This window comes from Camelus bactrianus, chromosome 2 (assembly GCF_048773025.1).
Source record: "Camelus bactrianus isolate YW-2024 breed Bactrian camel chromosome 2, ASM4877302v1, whole genome shotgun sequence".
Lineage (NCBI taxonomy): Eukaryota > Metazoa > Chordata > Mammalia > Artiodactyla > Camelidae > Camelus > Camelus bactrianus.
In genome coordinates, this window is record NC_133540.1 from 98370676 (window position 1) to 98393519 (window position 22844).

The 22844-nt window shown below is 36.3% G+C and overlaps 1 protein-coding gene across 18 annotated transcripts in view; it reads left to right on the forward strand.

The window, feature by feature from the left end:
- The first annotated feature begins 1225 nt into the window (after positions 1-1225).
- Positions 1226-22844, forward strand: part of CLOCK (clock circadian regulator) — a 114361-nt gene continuing 92742 nt past the window's right edge. For 5 of the 18 annotated variants that reach the window (XM_074347522.1, XM_074347498.1, XM_074347525.1 and 2 more), the window contains exons 1-3: positions 2016-2199; positions 3151-3232; positions 7145-7298. The gene's annotated coding sequence lies outside the window, so the exon portion shown is untranslated. Of the gene's footprint in view, positions 1901-2014; positions 2200-2348; positions 3025-3150; positions 3233-7144; positions 7299-18176; positions 18315-22844 lie in introns of those variants that run through there. The other 13 variants (XM_074347555.1, XM_074347579.1, XM_074347574.1 and 10 more) reach the window with 7 other exon arrangements.

Here is a 22844-nt window from a genome sequence, read left to right on the forward strand (position 1 = left end):
ATCATTAAAAAGGGCAAAGGTATTTTTGAAGATATGTGTTCTAGATGATGGAGAATAAGAGGGATCACCTTCTCTAGAATAAAATCCAAACGGCCACAACCTGGGAAAAGCATTTAAACCCTCTTGTCTGGCTGCAACCTACTTTATCGGTATTATTAATCTTGCCTCCTCTCTTGCTACCAGTATGTTGTTACCATCACAAGTGACAGAAAACCTCTCATTTGTTTTAGCGATAAAATAAACACATGAAAGGATTTATTGACCAATTTAGCTGACATTTCTGGAATTATCTAGTCCTCGTTGGATTCAGGGCATCAAACATGCCCCAGGCCACATCTCCATTTTGAATCTGCCTTTTTTTTTTTTTTTTTCACACAGCCTTCTCTCTCAGAATCTATTGAGTAGGAAGATGGCTTTAGGCCTCCATTTTTTCAGACTTATATTCATTGGAAAAGAGTGAGCACCCTTCTTGGTTAAGTTATGGCCAAAGGCAGAGGATTAACTCAAATATGTTTTCCCCTGGAGTCCTGCCCCAGCCATAGGGACTGAGAGTGAAGAAAGGATAGCTCTTCAAAGGAAATTATCAGAATAGGGAATAAAAGCTAAGCAGGAAAATATGTCTAGTAAAATCTTGTCTGCTATATAATGGAGTAAGTTAGCAAATCATGTTTTCCCACTCTGGACAGAAAAATCCGCAGGTGAATGATCTGAATAAGTTCCTCAATTTTGATGTTCTTTTTCTCTAGAGCACACAGCTAGAATTTGAAATGTTTATTGAGATGAATGTTAGCTTGAAGAATTTTATAGCCAAAAGTTTTATTTTTTGAAACAAGAAAATGGCTTCTATTTCAAATCCAAAGGACATTCATTAAAATATGAAAACTAGGAATTTTAGGAGTGTAAAGACCTTTTTTCCAATCACTTTCAGCTACTTAATGTGCCTTCCTATGTGGACCAAGGGTGTCTTCACATCAAGGAAAGTAAGTTCTCCCTAAGACAAGTGGGAGGTAGTCACGTTTTTCTAACAAGGGAAGCGGTGCAAATTAGGGTCCTGGTGTATCCCCACTGCTTCATCCATCCTTCTTCATACTTCCTTAAAGGCCAGGTGAGAAACTCCAAATGGGCACATCCGGACCTTCTTTTGCCTCCCTACTCCTGCCAAGGGCGCTCGTCCTGTCTCCCCAGGCCCACCCTCCAGTAAGAAGCGACCCAAACAGTGCACCTCCAGGAGAGGGGAAAGGATAGCTCTGGCGGTCCAGGCACCTTCGAAAATCCCCTCTTCCAGTCCCTGGAGAGGAAACGCAAGTGACGTTGAAAGAAAAATTTTCTTTTCCTGGCGTCGTCAAAGTAATCCGCTTTTCAAGGGAGAGATGGCACCCTTTTTGGCTTCTGGATCCCTCATGTAAGAACTCTTCTTCCTCCTCCTCGCTCCCTGCATCCAGGGTGAGAAAGCCAAAGCCGCCCCTACCTAACGCTAACGCTCCCCGGACCAGCCGCTCCCTCCCAGACCAGGCCCCGGCTCCCCGGCTTTCCAGTAACCCGTGCGGGGAAGGGGGCGCCAGGGAGTTCGCGGTTTCCCTCTGCGCCCGGCGGCGGCGTCGGAGCTCGCACACGCGCGGCCAAGGGAGTCGAAGTCTTCAGCGCCCGGGATCCCCTCCGCAGCTCCGCGCCACCTAACGGGGCAAGCCGCATGCGCACCGAGACGCGCCGGGGAAAGGGAGAGTGAAGGGAGGGGCGAACGCAGAGCGCCGGCCGTCGGAGTCCGCGGGGATCACTGACGACGCATGCGTCGGGAGGGAGCGCAATCACAGACTCGGCTTGCGGCTACCGGCTTATAAAAGGAAACCCCCGAGAGCAAGAGCGCGAAGAAAATCTGGCCGCTGACGCGTGCGCGCTCCCGGTGAGTGGCGCCCCACCGGTGGGCCCAGGGCCTGGCGTCCGCCGGTAGGCTCGTCTGGGCGGCGCATGCGTGCTCCCTGTGCCGGTGGAGGAGGGGAAGGGAAGGGAGGGGGAGGAGGAGCGGGCGGCAGTAGCTGTGAATGTTTTTGGGGTGGGTGGGGGGCTTCATTCAGCCCCAGGTGCTGCTCGTGCTGGGAGCCTCGGCGTCTCCCGGACGCAGCTGGGCTGTTAGTTCCGAGTCACCTCAGGTAGACACGGGGGTGGGGGAAGGAAGAAGCCGGAGCCGCCGCAAGCCACACGGTGAGGGCGCGGGGAAGGGGAGGGAGTGGGGAGGGGGCGGCCTGTGTGGGGCCAGGGGGCGGCGGCCAGGGGAGGGGCAGGTGGGCGCTGAAGCCCAAGTTTTGCCTGTCGCCCTAATGTGTCTTTTCTCGGGAGTTGGGGCGGAGGCCCGCCCCGGTGGCGGGGCCCTCCTGGACCGCCGGGGTTACCTGCGGGCCAGGGGCGGGATTGGGGTGCCCGGCGGCGCCGGGTGGCCGGAGCGCACCCAGGGGCAGGGTCCGATTCGAGCCGCAGAGCGGCGGGGAAAGCCCGAAACCCGGTGCAGAGAGGGCTTTCGCTGGGGACCCGCTAGGCCTTGTGACCCACTTTATTCCTGTCACAACTCGGGCACGTTTGGAGCGGCGCCCAATGGGGCGCCGGGGCGGCCAGCTCCTCCGGGGAACCCCCGCCCTCCCGACGCCCGGCCCGCGCGCGGAGGTCCGCAGTCCGTGCGGCGGTTGCCGCCGCCGGTGGGCTCGTCCCGTTAGTGGTCGCGGTTCCGGGTCTCGGTCCCCGGGGAGCGCGCGGCTCGGCGCCTCCGACTCGGGCAACTGCGGGGTTTCGAGGGCTCCTCGCGCAGCGCCGGGTCTTTCTAACCTTCGTCCACCCGCGCCTGCCCACTCGCTGTCACCGCCGCGGCTGGCTTATGGATCCCTTTCCGTTTAAGAAGCCGGGGTCTGTATCTGGTCCTGGCGCTCTGGCCCCTGGAGTGTAATTTCCAGCACGTAGCGTCGCAGAGCGTACATTCTTGAGTGTGTTTTCGCTGGTGTAGAAGTCGTCCTGTTGATAATAGCAGAATCCTGAAAGGTAAAGAAGCCTTGGCCTCTGACCTGGCAGGTGAAAGATTGAATCAGGTGGCGGTTTCTTATTAGAATGCCCGCTATACGACTTAAAGGCTTTCTAACTTTTTTTTTAATCAATGTTTTTTTACAGTGAAAGAAAAGCACAAGAAGTAAAGAACTTTTACAGTCAGTGTTGATTTGGTTATTACGTTGATCCCCTGAATCAAAAAAAGGTAATTTCATTTGAAGACTGCGTCCTAATTTGTAGTGATTTTTATTTCATTTTAAGTGGTAAGAGGAGAAAATTTTGCAGCGTTTTTCCTCTTCTACCTGGTTGAAAAACAAACGTTCTAAAAAGGATGTAATTAAGACAGTGTGTTGCTTTCTTTGTTTTAAGACCTTGTTGGGGTGGGGGAGAAACTAACTCAGGTGTTAGTAGTTGACTGAATAGACTGTCATTAAAGGTAGGCCTGAAGAAGATAGATGAAAGTTGTGGTAGAACTAGTCGTGATCAGCTATAAAAAAAAGAATGAGGAAGCTTTCTACGTACTGACATGGGAAGATCTCCGGAATATGTTATAAAAGTGAAAAAAACAAGACGTAGGGCGGTGTGCTCCTTTGTGTGTTAAGGGGGCAGGTGTGGAGTAAGAATACAAGCCTGTGTTTGCTTTTCTAAGTGTAAAGAAACACTGGGAGGATACTGGAAAACTAGTAAGAGTAGGGGAGAAGGAGAAGTAAGTGGCCTGGGGAGGGGAGGGTGGGAAATGACATGTACACTGTGTATGTCTTTGTATTTTAAAATATTTGTAACTATATTATGGATTCATAGACTAGATTAAGCAAGAATCCTCCTCGCCAAAATAATTTGCTATGTAGTTTTTGTCTGATGCTTTTGTCTCTCCTAATTTATGGTGATTTTGACCATTTTCAATATGGTTTTTAAAAATATTTTTTTAGGAAAATGAACTAAAATTGAAAGAAAGTTTAAGTTTGGCTATCTATACTTCGGTTTTTAAGATGCTGAAGTCACAGACAAATTTAACTTTTAAGGACATTTAGTCATATTTTGCTTTGCTAAAACAGTATATTATTTACATTTGGCATTGTGGCTGGATTATGCTGTTTTCATAGCATAGTTTGTCCTCGCTTCCTTTTCTTTCAGGAGTCATAGTTGTAGAAAATTTTACTTTTACCTTTTTTAACCCCAAAATTGTCATGACAAGCAGCTGGAGAATATGAACATTCCATTAAAATGAAAATAGAATTGGTTGTCCAGGTAGTTTGCTTTTCATATTGGGATATGCTTTTCTCAAGACACGACCCTCAGCGATATGTAAATTTATATGTGTGTGTGTGTATATATATAGAGAGAGTACTGCTTATGAAGAATTAAAACTGAGAGGCAGTGTTCTGTTGGTCCAAAGAGCTACAGTTTTTTTAATGACTTATAGGTTGCTGAAAATAGTATATAATTTTAGGGGGAGGGTGCTCAGAGTCCTTCTGGTGGCTAATATTATATAATCAAAGTAGTCATTGTTGAGTAGTGTGTGACAGTTGCTGTGGCCATTTTTGTTGTGTTACCAGCATTTCTTTTTATTTTGCAGGATAGAATATTTGTGTTATTTCTGTTTGATCTGTAGATCTCTAGTAGCCAAACTTCTGCAGATGGCATTTATTTTTTATTTGAATTCCATGTGGGTCTGTTCAGTCTTTTTGAAAAAAAAATCACATTTCAAAATTTTACTTACAGTTTTGCTTTTAAAATTATAGACGTGAATCAATGTCCATGAAAAATTAATACAATGTATATAGAATAAGTGAAAATGCCCTTTGCATGCTTCCACTTCTATCTCACATCTCTCCCCAGAGACAAGTACTGTTAACGTTGTATAACCTTCTAGTTCTTTTTCTGGTTATTTACAAACGTAGACTTTCAATTTTGAGAACTGAATTGTCATGATTGATTGTCTGCTTTGTCATTATGCCTCTGCTGTAGGCTCTTATACTACCCCCAGGACAGGCAGATGACCTGGAGTATGTCAAAAAGTTTTACATCTGGTATACGTCTTAGAACATTCTCGTATTTTCCCTTGTAGGGGACACTAGGTTTGGGGTACATTTACACAGTTTGTAGTGAGGTCTTACTGGCATGAACTGTATCTGGTGTAGATTGACATCAGCTGTAAGACTTCGAGCCTGGCTTTTATAGGGCTCTTTGAGGTCCTCATTCTAGGTTTTTCTTTGAGTTTTGACGTGTTCAGTAGCACACAGGTGAAACTTTGATTTTACTCTTCTGTACTTGCAGACCACTAGGAAGCCTCTTAGATTGCATCAGCCTCTCCAGGTCCTCTGAAGGGAACTTAGGTAGGCTCTGTCCTTAAGAGACATTGATTGACTTGGGATAGAATCTAGCCTTTGAAGGGGAAATGGGAGGTGTTTTTATCTGGTTTGTGCTTTACTGACAGAAAACAAGTAGTATGCACACCCCCATCTACCCCCATTGCCTCCTGCAGACAGAACACTACCTTTCTAAGAGTTCTAGAGTTTTTTGTTGTTGTTGTTTGTTTTTATTTTTATTTTTTAACCAAGTTGCAAGTAATTACCAAGACTTAATCTTTTTAGGTGATAAGAGTCTGCAGAAAGTTGAGTATTAGTCAAGACTCTTTATTAAGCTATGTGAGATACATAGATTCAGTACAATTGACCCTGCCCTCAGTGGGTTTGAAATCTAGGATGGTTAAAAGAATATGTGAGTAAAGATTATAACACAAGATAGGAAATGATAGATTCCAGAAAATATACATAAAATTTGTAAGGATGAAACTTTCCAGCTTTCTGTTTTTGGGAGCATGGGGTTTGGAGGGAGAGTAGATATCTCAGCACTTTAAATAGTTAAGAAAGGATGGAACAAACTTAGAAAACTCAACTCTTAGCTCTTAAGGGTAAGAAAGTAAAAAGTTGTGTCCTCATAGCAGGCATTTATGACACTAATTGATAGTTGTTTATTTTTGTTTGTTTTTTACTTTATCCCACTGGAAAACACTGTATAATCTTTTATTTGATAATTATAATACAGCCTGTCTTAGATTTCAGGATTTTAGAAATATTAGGAAATTTAATTCTGCCAGTTAACTATTGTCTGCCATCTAATATGTCAGGCAGTGGTAGTATTGAAAGTAAATTATTTTTTCCTCAAAGCTCATATTTAATGTACCCTCTCCCCCACATTTTTACTTCTGATACTGTGTCAAATAAAATATTTATTTGCTGTAAATATTTTAAACTATGAAAGCAAACTGTGGTGAAGAATCAAAGTTCCACATTACAGCAAAACTACCCTTTATTGTTTATGTTTCCTTTAACTTCTTTGCAGATGCATAAAGTAAAAAAATTTTTAAAGTGCGGTTTTTTTTGTAGATATTGTACCAGTGGACATTGCATTTTCTCCTTTTCTGAACCTAAACTTCTAGGTGGAGTTGTATGAATTATAGAATACTTTCAAGTGTCAGAGCAATTTAATTCTTACTGATTGACTAATTATTATAATGGCTTTACAACCATTTGTTAGTCATTTTTATAGCTGTTAGCTGTAACTTCTGTGAATTAGGTGGGTAAGAGATTCTTGTTTTTCTCCATGTTTTTGATTTTGCAAATGTTAAATTACCTGAACTTATCCTAGTGAGTATAGTATCAACTCTGAGTTACTGTTTTAGGCGTGTGTTTCTCAAAGATGTAGTTCTGCTTATTGTTTTAAGTCATAGAAGTCTACAGAAAGGAATCACTTGTACAAAAAAATTTTATGAAATTTTTTTTTTACTTTTATAGGGTATTGTTTAGAATGTGACTTGCTTTTTGTTTTTCAGAAATCTTTTGTTTTCATTTTTACATTAATGAGATTCAATAGTAAGACAAAAATTCCTATCTTTTTCATAGTTCACATTTAATCAGATACTTAAATTTTTAATTTTTACCCAGAAAAGTAGTAGAAAGTGAAAATACAGATTGATTCATGTTCGAGGTTTTGTATTTAAAAAATAAAACACAAAAGGGTGTTGCACCAAAGAGGGTTAAACCATATGTACCTACCTAAGAATTTATCATTTGTGGCTGTAATATAGTTTCTTTCTTAATTTCTTTCCTCCCAGGTATAAAAGTATTGTATCCCTAATGTAGAGAACTTGGGAAAACACAAAGAGCATGAATTAAATCATTAGATTGTCACTGGGATTCCCACAACCACAAGATGCCATTGTTAATCTTCTAGAATGTCTTCTCCCTGCATTTTTTTTTGGCCATTATGTAAGTATATGTACACTTACAGATATATGATGTTTACAGAATGGGCTCATAATACATCTTCTGTAGTGCAAACTATTCTATTCACTTAACAGTGAATCTTGAACATTTTTATGTCAGTATTTTTCTACATTTTTTAATAGCTATGTAGTATTTTCATCTATGTTTGTGTAACAGTTTCCTTACTGATCTTTTTCTGTTGGACACACGTTTTCAGTTTTTAAAATTATAAATAATGGTGTCATTTAGAAGTGACAGCATTAGGAATCAGGTAGAGTTGATACCTGAAAAAAATTTCAGTAGGATAATCTTTAGAAGAATTAGAATTCAAGTAGAATCACACTGAATTTGTATTAATGTCCAGATTAAACAAATTTTGTGCTTCTTGTTGAAAAATATGGTGATAAATTACCTAGTAATGATCCATAGTAATGAAGAATCCAAGAGTTTTATACTGATATATTTTCTTTCTAAGATAGGTTTAACTTTGAATTGTATTAAAGTAACTTTACATTTCAAGAGCATAAATTATTTGAATAGCAATGCTCTTGAACAAGCCTTCTAGGTAGTGTGGGTATCTATGAAGCAGTCTGCACACACTCAGTTAAAAATTGAGCTATAGTGTTTTTTTGTTGTTTTTGTTTTTTTTTCTTTTTACAGTGGAACAGAGAGTTTGTTTGATTGCTTCAAAAACTTCCTTAAAAGGAAAATCTAAATACCAAGAAAGAATCCTTTCACCCAAAAAAATTGACATTACTTTTTTATAGGGCTTCGGTGACATTTTATTCTACTCCTAGATATCTTTAATCCTCCAATGTAAATAGGGGAGAGAAACTATTATGTTAAACTATTTTCAGGAGAAATAGATACGATCTTAAAGTTGTATGCAATAGTTTTAATGTGCCTTCTCTTGTCTGTTTTTGAAAGTTAACGTTTTCTCAGGTTTCTGTGACTGTTCTTTTGATGGTGATTGCCTTTTACTTTTTTCTTTTATTATGAAAAAAGGAAGTTTTGTATTTATATAGAGAGTTTGGGAGTACTTAACCTTTTTATATGACTTACAACAGAGAAAAAGTTATTAGAAAATGTTACCAAGATAACATGGTGTTGAGTAATTCTTTGAAATTCCTTTGCCATGTACAGTTTTGAAAAACTGCTGACTGGTTTTCTTATATGTTGACACTTACATTTTAGTTGAAATAATATTAGAAGTTATTTAGGAAAAACCCCACAAATTAAAATGAAAAATGTTAGAACTAATTTTATTTTACAACTTTAACTTAGATAGTTCTATAGAAACTTCATAAATTTTTATTAGAAACAAGAAGAGAAATGAGAGAAACATTAGTTAATGGAACAAGCTATTTGCAGCTCTTACCTGATAATTTTTGTCTCCATCAGAAATTGTGATAATATTGTATATTTGTAATTATAAATGTCTGTTTCACCAGGAGAGTTTATTGTATGAAACAAGTTTACATTAGCCTTTTTTTAGACTTGATCAGATTCTTCTGTTTTCTGTTGTCTCTTACTTTGTTGGGGCTGATCATTATTCACATTTGCGATTTGATTTTTTTCTTTTGAAAATAGTTTTATGGTTTATATAAAAATGAATCTTGCTCCTTGGAAAAGAGTTAAAGTACCAAAAACTACAAAGAAGATCTATGATGAAAAAAATCACCCAAAATCTGGGGGATAAAGCTCTTTAATATTTTTTTCAACATTTTCTAAGGCATTTGGTGTGTGTGAGTGTGTGTGTGTACATGTTACAATTTTATAACAAGTGGAATATATGCAGTTTTATAAACTACTTTTTTTTTCTTCATCATGTTTTCTGGATGTCCTTGCCTATAAATTCAGATTTTCATTTTTATCTAGTCTTAGTCTTTTCCTTTGATGTTTTCAGTTGACCCGTGAGCAACATGGGGGTTAGGGGCATTGACCCTCTTTGCTGCTGAAAATGTCAAAAATCCACTTACAGTTGGCCCCTCCGTGGTTCCTCTGTATGCTTTATAGTCATAGAGCTTTCTGAATCTGTACCTTAATGCCTTTTAGTTTTGGAAAGTTCTCTCATTATCTCTTCAATTATTGCCTCTGCTCTCTCTTCCTTTTTGGATTCTAATTTAAACATTTGTTACATCCTGTCAGCATGTTTCACATGTCTCTTAAATTTTTTTTTCTCTTGCTATACTTCAGTTTGAGTATCTTCTAATGACCTATCTTACAGTACACCAAAAACTGTCTTCTTTTTTCTCCAAGCCAGTCTATTGTGCTCTTCATTTTACATTGTAACTTTTGAGTTCTGGAACATCCATTTGATCCTATTTTATGGGTTTTTTAATAGACTCCAACTCTCTTGAACTAATTGATTATAATTATTTAAGTGCTTGTCTATTAATTACAATATCTGCATCGTCCATTGGTTTGCTTATTACATTGTTTTTCTATTGGTTGTTCATCCTGTAGTTGTATGGGTCTGTCTCTTCACATATTTGCTAAATTTCTCAAGGAATTGTCCATTTCATCTAAATTGTTGAATTTATTAGTAATTTATGATATTTATAATCTTTTATCCTTTAAATAGCTATAGAATATATCATGAGTCTCATATCTGTATAATATGCAGAGATTTGGTATCATTCCTGATACTGGTAATTTGTGTCTTCATTTTCCTTATCAATCTGGCTTGAGATTTATTGATTTTATTAAGATTCTCAAAGAATCAGCTTTTGTTTTAACCAATTTCCTCTAGTTTTCCTGTGTTTTATTTTCTTATTTCTGCTCTGATCTTTATTAATTCCTTTCATTAACTTACTTTGGTTTTAGTTTCTTTTCTTTTTCTAGTTTCTTAAGGTAGAAGGTGAGATCATTAATTTGTGACCTTTTTCTCCTAATATATGTGTGCTATAAATTTTCCTCTAAATATTGCTTACAAATTCTGAAATATACATTTTTAATTTTCATCTAGTTCAAAATACTTTATAATTTCTTTTCTGATGTCTTGTTTGGCCTATAGATTATTTAGAAGTGTATTATTTAGTTTCCAAATATTTGAGGATTTTCAGGAGATCTGTCTGCTAAGTTAATTCCATTGTGATGAAAACATACATTTATGACGAATCCTTTTAAATTTATTGAGATTTGCTTTATAACCCAGAATATGGTCTATTTTGGTAAATGCTTCATGAGCAGTTGAAAATTATGTGTATTCTGTTGTTGGATGGAGTGCCCTATAAATGTCAATTAGGTCAAGTTGGCTGTTTTTGTTTGTCTTGTAATTTTTGATTGAATGCCAGACATGTGCATTAAAAAAACCAAAATAACAAGCATTACCAAGTATGTTGTGCCAGAATGTGTTCACCTTTTCTTCTACACAGTAAAATAAGGAGCCAGTCACCTTAATTTATATGGAGGCTGGGTTGTTGTTTGAGTGGTTTGGTGGTACTCATCTTTGAAGCTAATCAGAAAATACAGAGGCATGTTATCTATAATTGTGGAGATAAATATGAAAACTATAAAAAATAGGTGAAAGAGATTGCTTCTTGGTAACAGGACTGCAGTTGTTTTTTTAAAACCATGTGCATGTATTACACCAATAACATGCATGTTCTAAGAAACTAATAGGATGTATAAACAAAAGCAGCCTATAAACTGTCTTTGCATGATAGCTTCTTATCCAGTAAATGTTAGTGTAACTTTATTCCTTTGCATAAAGTGAAAAACACTCTAGTTTATTTTAGATTTTATTACAATTAATTTATTCTGAAAGTATTAAAATTTTTTCTCAGGCACCAGTTCTCTTCCACTTAGCAATGAGGATAGCAGGCAGCTCTCTGTGACTTTGGACATACATTACATACCTTTTTTTTTTTGACTTTTTTTTTTAATTGATTTATAATCATTTTGCTATTACATATCTTTAATGGACAAAAATATTTAATTTGATTTCAGTAGTCAATAAAAGATTCATCCAAAATATTTGGAGCACTTTAAGATTTTAATCTAAATAAACATCTTTCAAACATCAAAAGGGTCAGGAGATAAAAATCAAAACCTGTATTTACAGCCCCTGAAGACTTATGATATATTTCAAAGGCAATTTCTCTTGGAATTTCTAGGGAACATTTTAAATATAAGAGTGACAGCTTTAACAAGGCCATATGGCAAATAATTATATGAAAGTTTTACTGCTTATATAATGAAGGTATTGGTTATTTAGGATACCATTTATATTATATTATTTATTCATAACGTGTTGCTTTGGTTATTGCTGTGGTTATTTATTTTCAGAACTATATTTTATCTTTTTTGCAGATTCACTATGTGAGAGGAGCAATAGATAAGGGTTAGGGCAAAAGAGAAGGAGGTTTTGAACTGTCATTTGAGACTATCACCTGAAAGCATATAGGCAGACTAGTTCACATTGTTTGTTGAATGTGTACAGTACTTGATTTTCACTTTCCCAAATAGACTGGCCAAGCTGGTTTTTACAGTTTGACACTCTGAAACTGTCAGTATATTGTAGTTTGATGATTCAAGTAATTTTGTACATAAATAAGAACATTAAACATATAGGGATTAAATCTAAACATTTATCTTAGAGGAAAACATCAAATCATCAGAAGGACCAAAAATAAATCCCCAGTGAGGTGGAAGATATAGGGAGTATGGTGTTACTAATTTATTTTTATAATAATTGTAGAGTCTTGGTCTCCAAATACTATTTTCAACATTTTAAAATTCAGTGTTTTAGAAATAACGTTAGGATACTTTTCTGTCTTAGAATGTAATTTAAATCATCGTAATGGCTAAAGAGCTTTATGATTATACTTAAATCAATTATAAGGAGCTTGCTGAAAATGTGGGAGATTGGAGACTTGTTTATTGACTTTAAGATACAGTATAAAATTTTACTTTTAAATAGGTCCATGATATTTTCTTGTTTGCCTTTGTCCTAAAACATTAATGCATGTTATAAAAAAAAAATCCAGTAGTAATGAAATGTTCTAAAAATGTGTTTGTCACTAAACCTAGGTGTACCACAGTAAGATTACCAGCCCTAAAATAATTACTTTAATAATATAGTTTACAGTATGCAGCAGGGGTCTGCTGAAGCACCATTGGAACAATACCCAACCTGAAACAAGTGCTTTTTCTATTCTTTCAACTGTCATCAAGCCATATGTTTGTATAGATTAGAAGAGAGTATCTCTTCATCTTTAGGGCTCCCTCTGTCCCTCTCTACCTTTTGCTGAAAGCCCTGACATTTTGAAATTGTCTAGAGATGTTACTAGTGAGTACTTTTCTATAGATATTATGAGAATAAAAGTGAAAATGTTATGTTCCTAACATAAGCCATAGTTTCTAATGGTAGGGACTTTGTCTTGTTAAATCATATAACCCTAGTACGTAAAGTGCCTGGCCATAGTGTATACTCAATAATTTTTGAACATAAGGAAGTGCAGAAACTACTAATGTATCCATTATTTATATGTATGTGTATATGTACATATTTTGCAAATATTTTGACATTATTGTATATAACAATAGCCCTGCAATTTATCTTTCCATCTAAAAGAAAATTTAGTTGACTGTAATCCAGTTAGACTGTAAACTCCTTAAGGAGTTTGAAATTAACTTCATACCACTGAAATACTAAACTGTGGATGGGAGTATTATTCCACATTATAATCTAGTTGCCCAAATGTAAATTCTCAAATTTGTACCAATTGAGAGTTCTCACTCATACTAACTTACTAATCAGCCACTTAAGAAAATTAATGCTCTGGCAGCTTTATTTGGTCAAACACATTTTATTTAAGTAGTAAGATATAAACCATATGTTTACAACTTTATTTTTAAGTTTCTAAAATCTTTAATTATTAAAGATTAGCAGTTATACACAATATTATCATCAGCATATATAAGATTTTATCATTGGACTAAATTGGCAGCATAGGAATTTCTGGTGCTCATCCTTTGCCAAGTCATCAGTTTTGCTCCTGCAAACCCAGGCCCCATCTTGCTCCGGTGCCTGTCAGCCCTAGTGGCCCCAGGCAGCTCCTGTAACTCCTCAGCTCCAGACTCCGAGAGTCCTAGTAAACCTAGTCTTTACAACATGCGTGTAAACCCTGATCCATTGTAGCACTAGTCAGCTCCTGTGAACTCAGGCTGCAGGCTCACCCTGGTGCTGGCCAACTTCTATGGCACCAGGCTCTCAGCAGGCTCCTGAGAACCTGTGCTTCCAACTTACCTCAATATTGGCTGGCTATCACGGCACTGGGCAGCTCCCGTAGCACCAGGCTACTGGCAGTTTTCCTGTGAACCCAGGCTTCTGGCACATCCTAGCACTGTCTTCTGTGGCCTCTGGATCCCAGTCAGTGCATGTGAACCGAGGCTCCCAGCTGGGCTCAGCACCTGTCCAAATAGCATGGCCACAGGTTCCTGACAGACCCGAGCTCTAGGCTGGCCCATGTGGAACTAGACTTCAGATGGGCTCCTGTGGCCCAGATCCGGGTCCTCCCTCTTGGACCCCGGCACTGGGATGTCTGAATATACAAGCACCAGGCCTGCCCCTCTAGTAGTTCCAGCAGTATGTGTGAACACCACCTGATCTCTGGGTGGACTGGTGAAGGACTTTGCCTACTGAAGCATGTTGTAAAGACTAAAAGAGGTGCCCATTTCCTCAAATGTGCAGTTTCCAATGCAGGCCACAGGGATCATGAAATAATCAAGGAAACATGACACTATTAAAGGAAACTAACACAACTCTAATGACTAACCCTAAAGAGAATTATGAACTCTCCTGCAAAGCATTCAGAGTAATCCCCTTGAAGAAATTTGTTAAACTATTAAAAAAAAAAAAGACAAGAAAATGAAACTGGGAAAAACAATGCATCAACAAAATGAGAAGTTCAACAAAGAAATGGAAACCATTAAAAAAAATCCTCAAGTTGAGAAGTACAGTTGACTGTTCAACAGAAATCTTGCAACTACAGACTTGACAAAGCAGAAGAAAGAGTGAATGAGAAGACAGGTCATTTGAATCCTTCCAAAGAAACAAAAGAGAATGAAAGAAAAGACAAAGAAAAGAATACCATTAAAAGAAACAATCTACCCGTTATTGAAATCCCAGAAGAAGAAGAGTGGGAGAAAGGAGTATGATGCTAATTTAAAGAAATAATGGCTGAGAAGTTCCCAAATCTGGGGAGAAGTTTGGACATCTAAGTTCCTGAAGCTTGAAGTGAATAGGTAACCCCCAAATTTCAACTGGAAATGATCTTTTCCAAGACACAATATAAAATTGTCTAAATCAAACACAACATTTTAAAAGCAGTAAGAAAAAAAATTCTTCACATGTAAGGGAATCCCATAAGGGAATCTCCCACAAGGCTATCAGCAGAATTCTCAGTAGAAACTTTGCAGACCAGGAGAATGTGGGATGATATATTCAAAGTGCTGAAAGAGAAAAACTACCAACAAAAATACTTTACCCAGCAAGGCTGTTTTATAGGAATGAAGGAGAGAGACTTTCCCAAACAAAAACTGAGGGTTCATCACCATTAGACCTGCCTTGTAAGAAATGATGAAAGGGGTTCTTCAAGTTTAAAGAAAAGAATGCTAATTAGTAACATGAAAACATAAAACATACTGGTAAAGGTAAGCATGTAATTCATTTCAGAGCATTAGATAATATGAGAGTATTCAGAGTAATATGGTGATATGTTAATTACAAACTAAAGGTTTAAAAGGCCAAAAGTATTAAAAGTAACTATAGTTACAGTAATTTGTTAATGGATGCACAATATTGAGGTAAATCATGACATCAAAAATAAAGAGTAAAGTTTTTGCATGTGATCTAAGTTGTTAGATCTATAAGTAGACTATTATATGTAGAAGATGTTTTATGTAAGTCTCAAGGGAACCAAAAAGCAAAACCTGCGGTAGATACCCAAAAGATAAAGGGAAGGGAATCAGCATACCATAATGGAAAATTATCATTTCACAGAGAAAGCAGCAAAAGATGAAGAAAAGAATAAGGGGACTACAAAACAGGCAGGAAACATTTAGTAAAATGCATTAGAAAGTTCTTATCTATAAATAATTATATTAAATGTAAATGGATAAAATTTCCTATCAAAAGGCATATGGTAGCTGACTGGATTTAAAAAATAGCCAGCTATTTTCAGCCACATAAGAGATTCATTTCTTCATTTCACCTTTAAGAATATGTATAGGTTCAAAGAGGAGGGATAGAAAAACATATTCCATGCAAGGGAAACCAAAGAGAGTAGGAGTAGCTTACCTTTTATCAGACAAAATAGACTGTAAGTCAGAAATTGTAACAAGAGATAAAGAAGGTCATTATACAATGAAAAGGGGATCAATTTATCAAGAGGATATAACAATTGCAGATATATATGCACCCAACACTGGAGCACCTAAAAATCTTAAGCAAATACTAACAGATCTTAAGAGAGAAATCAACAACAATACAATAATAGTAGGGGACTTCAATTATTCCCTCTTTCAGTAATGGATAGCTCATTGATAACTCATCTAGAAGAATGAGGGAAATGCTGGAAATGAAATATACCTTGTACCTACTGTTTGGTACTAGGTACTGGACCTAAGAGACATATACAGAACATTCCATCCAATAGCAACAGAATACGTATTCTTCTCAAGTGCACATGGACACTCTCCAGGATACATAATGTTAGGTCACAAAACAAGCCTTAGCAAATGTAGGAAGATTGGCATCATATTAAGTGTCTTTTCCATACAGTGGTGTGAGACTAAAAATCAGTAACAGGAGGAAAACTGAAAAATTCACAAATGTGTGGAAATTAAATGACACACTCCTACACAGCCAATCAGTTAAAGAAGAAATCAAAAGGGAAATAAAAAAAATTGGAACAAACAAAAGTGGAAACACAATACCAAAACACATGGTATGCAGCAAAAGCAGTTTTAAGAGGGAACTTTATAGCAATAAATAATGCCTAGATTAAGGAAATAAAATCATGAAGAAACAATATAACTATATTTCAGGGAACTAGAAAAAGAAGAACATACTGAGCCTAAAGTTAGCAGAAGGAAGGAAATACAGATTAGAGCAGAAATAAATGAAAGAGACCAGGAAAACAATACAAAAATAAATGAGACTAGTAGTGTTTTTTTGAAAAGAGAACATTGACAAATCTTTAGCTAGACTAAGGAAAAGAGAAGACTCAGAAATGAAAGGGGAGACATTACAACTGACACAACAAATACAAAGGAAAATAAGACTACTATGAACAATCATGCCAACAAATTGATTAATCTAGAAGAAATGAATAAATTCCTAGAAATGTACAATCTACCGTGACTGAATCTTGAAGTGGAAAAAATGGACAGACCAATAATGGATAAGGAAATTGAAAAATAATCAAAAGCCTTGCAACAAAGAAAAGCCAGGACCAAATAGTTTCACTGGTGAATTGTTCTACCAAATATTTAAAGAATAATTAACACCAGTTCTTCTTAAACCTTTCCAAAAAACTGAAGAGGAAAAAACACTCCTAAACTCATTTTGAGACCTGATATCAAAACCAGATTAGGATACTACAAGAAAACTACAGGCCAATATCCTTGATGATATAGGTGCAGAAATGATAAACAAACTACAAGTAAACTGAATTCAACAACACATTAAAAGGATCACACACCATAGTCAAGTTCAGTTTATCCCTGGGATGCAAGGATGATTCAGTATACACAAATCAATAAATGTGACACACCATGTTAATAGAAAGAAAGATAAAAATCACATGATCAGTTACTATTGAATAGATGAAGAAAAGCATTTGACAAAGTTAAAGTTCTTTCGTGATAAAAATTCTCAACAAATTGGGTATGAAAGGCATGTACCTCAACTGTGAGAGAGAAGTATTTTGTGTTTTGAGTCACCCAGTTTGTGATCCTTTGTTTTGGCAGCCGTAGGAAACCGAAATAAGTTCCCATTAGAAAATGATGTGAAATCACAATATTTAAAAAAAAAAAAATTGGCGCAGACCCTAGATAAAACTTCTGCCAAAGGAAATGAATAGAAATGTAACATGCAAAAGAGAAGTGACTCAGAATAAATCTTATTTTAGGAAATGGAAGGAAACTTGACAAAATATTCTCTGTACTCAGTAAACATAAACAGTATAGCAACAGAAATGGTAAGGAATATGAAAAATTGGAAACATAAGTATGAAAGTTTAAGCACAGTAATTTATGAGGGCAGACTTTTTTCCTCCTGATTTTTTGATTAATTTTCTAGTTTTATTACATTGTGATTTCTGTATACCCACATTGTCTAATAGAACTTTTTGTGATGATGGAAGTGCTCTATAGCTGCTGAGCGATAGAAACCACTACCATAACAAGCAATCACTTTTAACCATGTTTGCAGGTTTTCTGATATTTATCTTTATGTTATAACTAACATGTCTTTTTTTAGATTATCTTAGAAAAACACATAACATTAAATTTATCACCTTAATCATTTTAAAATGTCCTGTTAGTGATAAATATATTCACACTGTTGTGTGGCAGATCTCTAAAACATTTTTCATCTTGCAAAACTGAAACTCTAATCATTAAACACTAGTTCTCCTTCCCCTCTGCCCCTTGCCCTTGGCAGCTGCCTCTCTGCTTTCTGTTTCTGATTGTGACTACTTTAGATACCTCAAGTAAGTGGAATCGCGTATTATTTGTCTATAAGCTGCTTTTGCTTAACATAATGTCCTTGAGGTTCATCCGTTTTATAGTGTGTGACAAGATTCATTTTTTAAGGTTGCATAATATTCCATAGTTGTATATCCCACATTTTCTTTATCCATTTATCTGTAGATGGACTTTTGGATTGCTTTCACCTCTTGGCTCTTGTGAATAATGTTGAAATGAACATGAGTGTACAAACAACTCTTCAAGATCCTGTTTTGAATTTTTTTGAATACGTATCTGGGAATGTGATTGCTGGAGCATATGGTAATTTTATTTCTAGTATTTTGAGGAATATCCATACTCTTTTCCATATAGCTGCACCATTTTACATTTCCAGTAACAGTGAACAAGTTTCCAGTTTCTCTATATCCTCACTAACCCTTGTTATTTTCTGTTCTTTTAACAGTTTCCATCCTAATAGGTTTGAGGTGATATCTTACTGTAATTTTGATTTGCATTTCTCTTATAATTAGGAATGTTGAACACCTTTTGTATCCTGTTGGCCATTCGATTTATCTTCGTTGGAGAATTGTGTATGTCCATTACCCATTTTTTTAGTTGGATTATTTGGTTTTTGTTGAGTTATAGTTTCTTAGGTATTATGAATATTAAGCCCTTTATCTGATATATACTTTGCAAATATTTTCTCCCATTCTTTTGGTTGCCTTTTTGCTCTGTTGATTTGTTTCCTTTGATAAGCTGAAGCTTTTCAGTTTAATGTAGTCCATTTGTGTATTTTTGTTTTTGTTGCCTGTACTTTTAGTGTCATATCCATGAAAACACTGCCAAATCCAATGTCTTGAGTTTTTCCCCAGTGTTTCTTCTAGGAGTTTTATGGTTTTAGATCTTATGTTTATGTCTTTAATCTATTTTGAGTTCATTTTTGTAAATGGTATGAGGTAAAGGTCTGAATTCATTCTTTTACATATCCAGTTTTCCCAGCATCAATTGTTAAAGAGACTGTCTTTTTTCCCATTGTGTAGTCTTGGTATTCTTGTTGAACATCATTTGGCCGTATATGCAAAGGTTTGTTTCTAGGCTGTCTATTCTGTTCCGTTGGTATTTTATATCTGTCCTAATGCTACTGTCTTAATTACTGTTGCTTTATAGTATGTTTTGAAATCAGGACTTGAGAGTTCTCCAGTATTGTTCTTTTTTTCCCCCAAGATTTTTTGGGCTATTTGGGATTATTTGGGAAATCTTTAAGGTTCCATATGAATTTTGAGATTGTTTTTACATTTCTGCAAAATATGCTAGCAGGATTTTAAGAGAGATTGCATTGAGTCTATAGGTTGCTTTAGATAATGTGGACATTTTAATAATACTGAGTCTTCCAGTCCACAGAGTGTCTTTCCATTTCTTTGTGTCTTTGGTTTCTTTTAACTATATTCTATAATTTTCAGTGTATAAGTTTTCACCTCTTTGATTAAGGTTATTAAGTATATTCTTTAATGCTGTTGTAAATGCAGTTGTTTACTTAGTTTCCTTTTTTGGATTGTTCATTGTTAATGTTCAACAACAAAACTGATTTTTGAGTCTAGTTTGCATTGGGCAGCTTTACTGAAATCATTCATTTGCTTTAACAGTCTTTTGTGGGTGTGGAATCTTTAGGGTTTTCTGCATATAAAACCTTGTTATCTGTGAATAGAGGTAATTTTTTGCTTCTTCCTTCCGTATTTGAATTCCTTTTGTTTCTTTTTCTTAGGTAATTGCTTTAGCTAGGATTTTCAGCTCTATATTGAATGGAAGCAATGTGAGTAGGTATCCTTGCTTTGTCCATAATTTTAAAGGAAAAGCTTTTAGTTTTCATTGTTGAGTATGATGTTAACTGTGGATATTTATTATATGGCTCTTATTACATTGAGGTGGTTTGCTTCTGTTGATAGTTTGCTTAGTGTTTTTGTTTTGGAAGATTGTTTAATTTTGTAAAATGCTTTTTCTCCATCAATTGAGGTGATCTTTTTTTCCCCTAGATTCTGTTAATGTGGTGTATGACATTGATTGATTTTCATATTTTGAACCATCCTTGCCTTCCAGTTATAAATACCATTTGATGATGGCACATAATCCATTTAACTTGCTGTTGAATTTGGGTTGTTAGTATTTTGTTGAGCGTTTTTATATAAATATTCATCAGGAACATTGGTCTGTAGTTTTCTTGTCTTTTTTTGGCTTTGGTATTGTGGTAATGCTGGCTTCTTGGAATGAGTTTGGAAATGTTCCCTCCTGTTTAATTCTTTGTAAATTTGAGGAGGATCAGTGTTAGTTCTTTAAATGTTTTGGAGAATTTTCCTGCAAAGCCATCTGGTCCTAGGCTCTTTGTTGGGATCTGCTTTTATTTCTTGATTAATTAACTTTATTCTTTTGATTTTGCTAAGAAAGATAAGGATTTAGCTTACTTATGTTGTCCTGAATGTCTCTTCTATCTTCATTCTGAAGTTCAAAACTTTTATTATAGTTAGTTCTTTTATTAGTACTTTTTAACTGTAAATAGTTTCTTAGATATTGTATTTTAATCCCTAGTATGACAGATGAAGACTTTTATCTGTTTCTCCATCTTGTCTCTTCTATTCCCTCACTTCCATTCCTACTTTTTTTTTTTTTTTTTTGGTATTTGACCAGGCTGATCACATGACATTTACATTCTGCTCTATAATAAGATTTAGGTCTGAAAGACATTCAGGCTTTTCAGTATGTTGATTCTAAAAGCTGAACACAGTAAATTGCAGTTGATCGTTTAGCTAGAATTATTTTTTAATTTTCCATGGGTCCAAAATTATGTTGCTACAGGAACTCAAAAAAGTAAAATATGTGATAATCAAGGTAAGGTTGGTTCTCTTTATTTAGGTTCATAAGTTTTTTCCACTATCTTGTCACTATTTTGCTTTATATTCTGATTAGTTTGCTTAGTTTTGTTCATTTCCTCCCTCCCCAGTCTGTAATTGCCTTTTTCTCTTTGGTAGAAAAAAAATCTACCTTCACCCTATCCTCAAATGTTTCCTGCTTGAATCGTAGTATCTCTTCTTTGTTGGATGGAATTCCTCATTTTCCTGGAGACATCCCTCTTAGAGTTCTTCTGCTTCCTGCCTCAGTCTTCATGGGTTGGTAGTCTGCTGTATATCTTTCTGAGATACTCCTTCAGTGTATTTCTGCATTAGATTTACTGTTTCTTAGGTATCTTTCTCTTTCATGGCACTCCCCTTTTTGCTGGAATGTATTCTAAATTAACTTAAGTACACAGGGTATTTAAGATGTAAACATTATAAATTCTTGCATGCCTGAACATAGTTTTTGTCCTGGTTCATAATTGCTTAATAGTTCGGGTGCAGAAATTTAGATTCAAATTAAATTTACCGTAAGAACTTAATGGATTTTGCTCTATTCTGTTTAGATCAAAATGGAAGGGAGTCTAATGCTACTCTGAGTCTTGTTACTTTTTTAATAACCTTTTCCCTCTCTCTTTGGAAGTTTTAGTGTTTTATCTTTGTCCTTGTAATTCTGGAATTTTAGAGTTAATGTGTCTAGGTATGAATTGTTTTTGTTGTTCTATCCAGACTCTCTGGAGTTTGTAGGCCCTTTCAGTTGAAATACAGGTCTCTCCCTTCAGGTGTGGAAAATGTTCTCTTATTATTTCTTTGGTAGTATTTCCTGGTTGTCTATGTTCTCCCACTTGGGAATGCTCACCAGCAGATTATTGGCTTTCTGTTTGATCCTTATGTCTTTATCTCTTCTTCTGTTTTCTGCCATTGGTTTTTAATTCTGTATTATAACAGATTTCTTCAACTGTATATTCCTGTCTTCCTATGACTGTAAGCAGATTGTAAATATTTCAGTAGCTTTGCTTGTTTTCTCCGGGTATAATATAGTAGTTAAAAGCATATATGATGGAACCAGACTACCAGACTATGGGTTAAGATCCCAGCTCCACCCTTAATAACTACGTGGCCTTCGGCAAGTTATTTAACCTCTCTATGCTCAGTTTCTGAACTACAAAATGAGGTTAATAACTATTTTGTGGACAAAGGAGTTCATATTTGTTAAGCATTTATAACAGTTCTTAGTGTAATGAAATCTGTATCATTGATTATTAAATATGTGGCATTCTGGGTTTTGTTTTGTTTTGTTTTTTTAAATTGAGTGCAGTTTCTTTAGAAGTATCTCAAGGATATTTTGTTTTGTATCCTTTTTTTCTGTACCGTGAATAATCTTTAGTTCTTCTGGGGTTAGTTGATCTAATTATTTATTTTGGTCTTTTTCTAGCTGTGGTTTTTCCTTGTATGGCTGGGGATTATTATTGTTGGTTCATGTATATTGCTACAGGATTATCTTGATTATTTTAAGTAGCTGTGGTAGGTTTTTTTCCCTTGTTGGATAGGTGGATTTTTGTTTGAAATTACCTTCTCTGTTTGAAAAGAGTAGTTGGTAATTCTCTGTACATAGATGGAGCATCTTGTCTGCTGGCAAGTTTGGGTTTAGAGCAGAAGAGCAGAGAAGTATTGTTATTCTCAGGAGCTTTCCAGTTGTCATATTGACATGAGCCCTCCGGACACTTAACATCCATCTGATTTCTTTCTGAGCAGTTTGTTAGATTTCTTTAGAAAAAAGTTTCGCAATTTTAGGCCTAGGGGTGACACTGGGCCTTGTTTAGCCAGGGAAGGGGTGCAGAGAAAAGAGACAGATAAAGCTTTTTTTATAGGTTGCTTGTTTTCAGCCTGCTTACCTGCTAACACTGAGCCTAGAGTCTCAGCATGATTGACTTAGAGCTCCACTCTAGTCCCTTTTTCAAATTTTTTA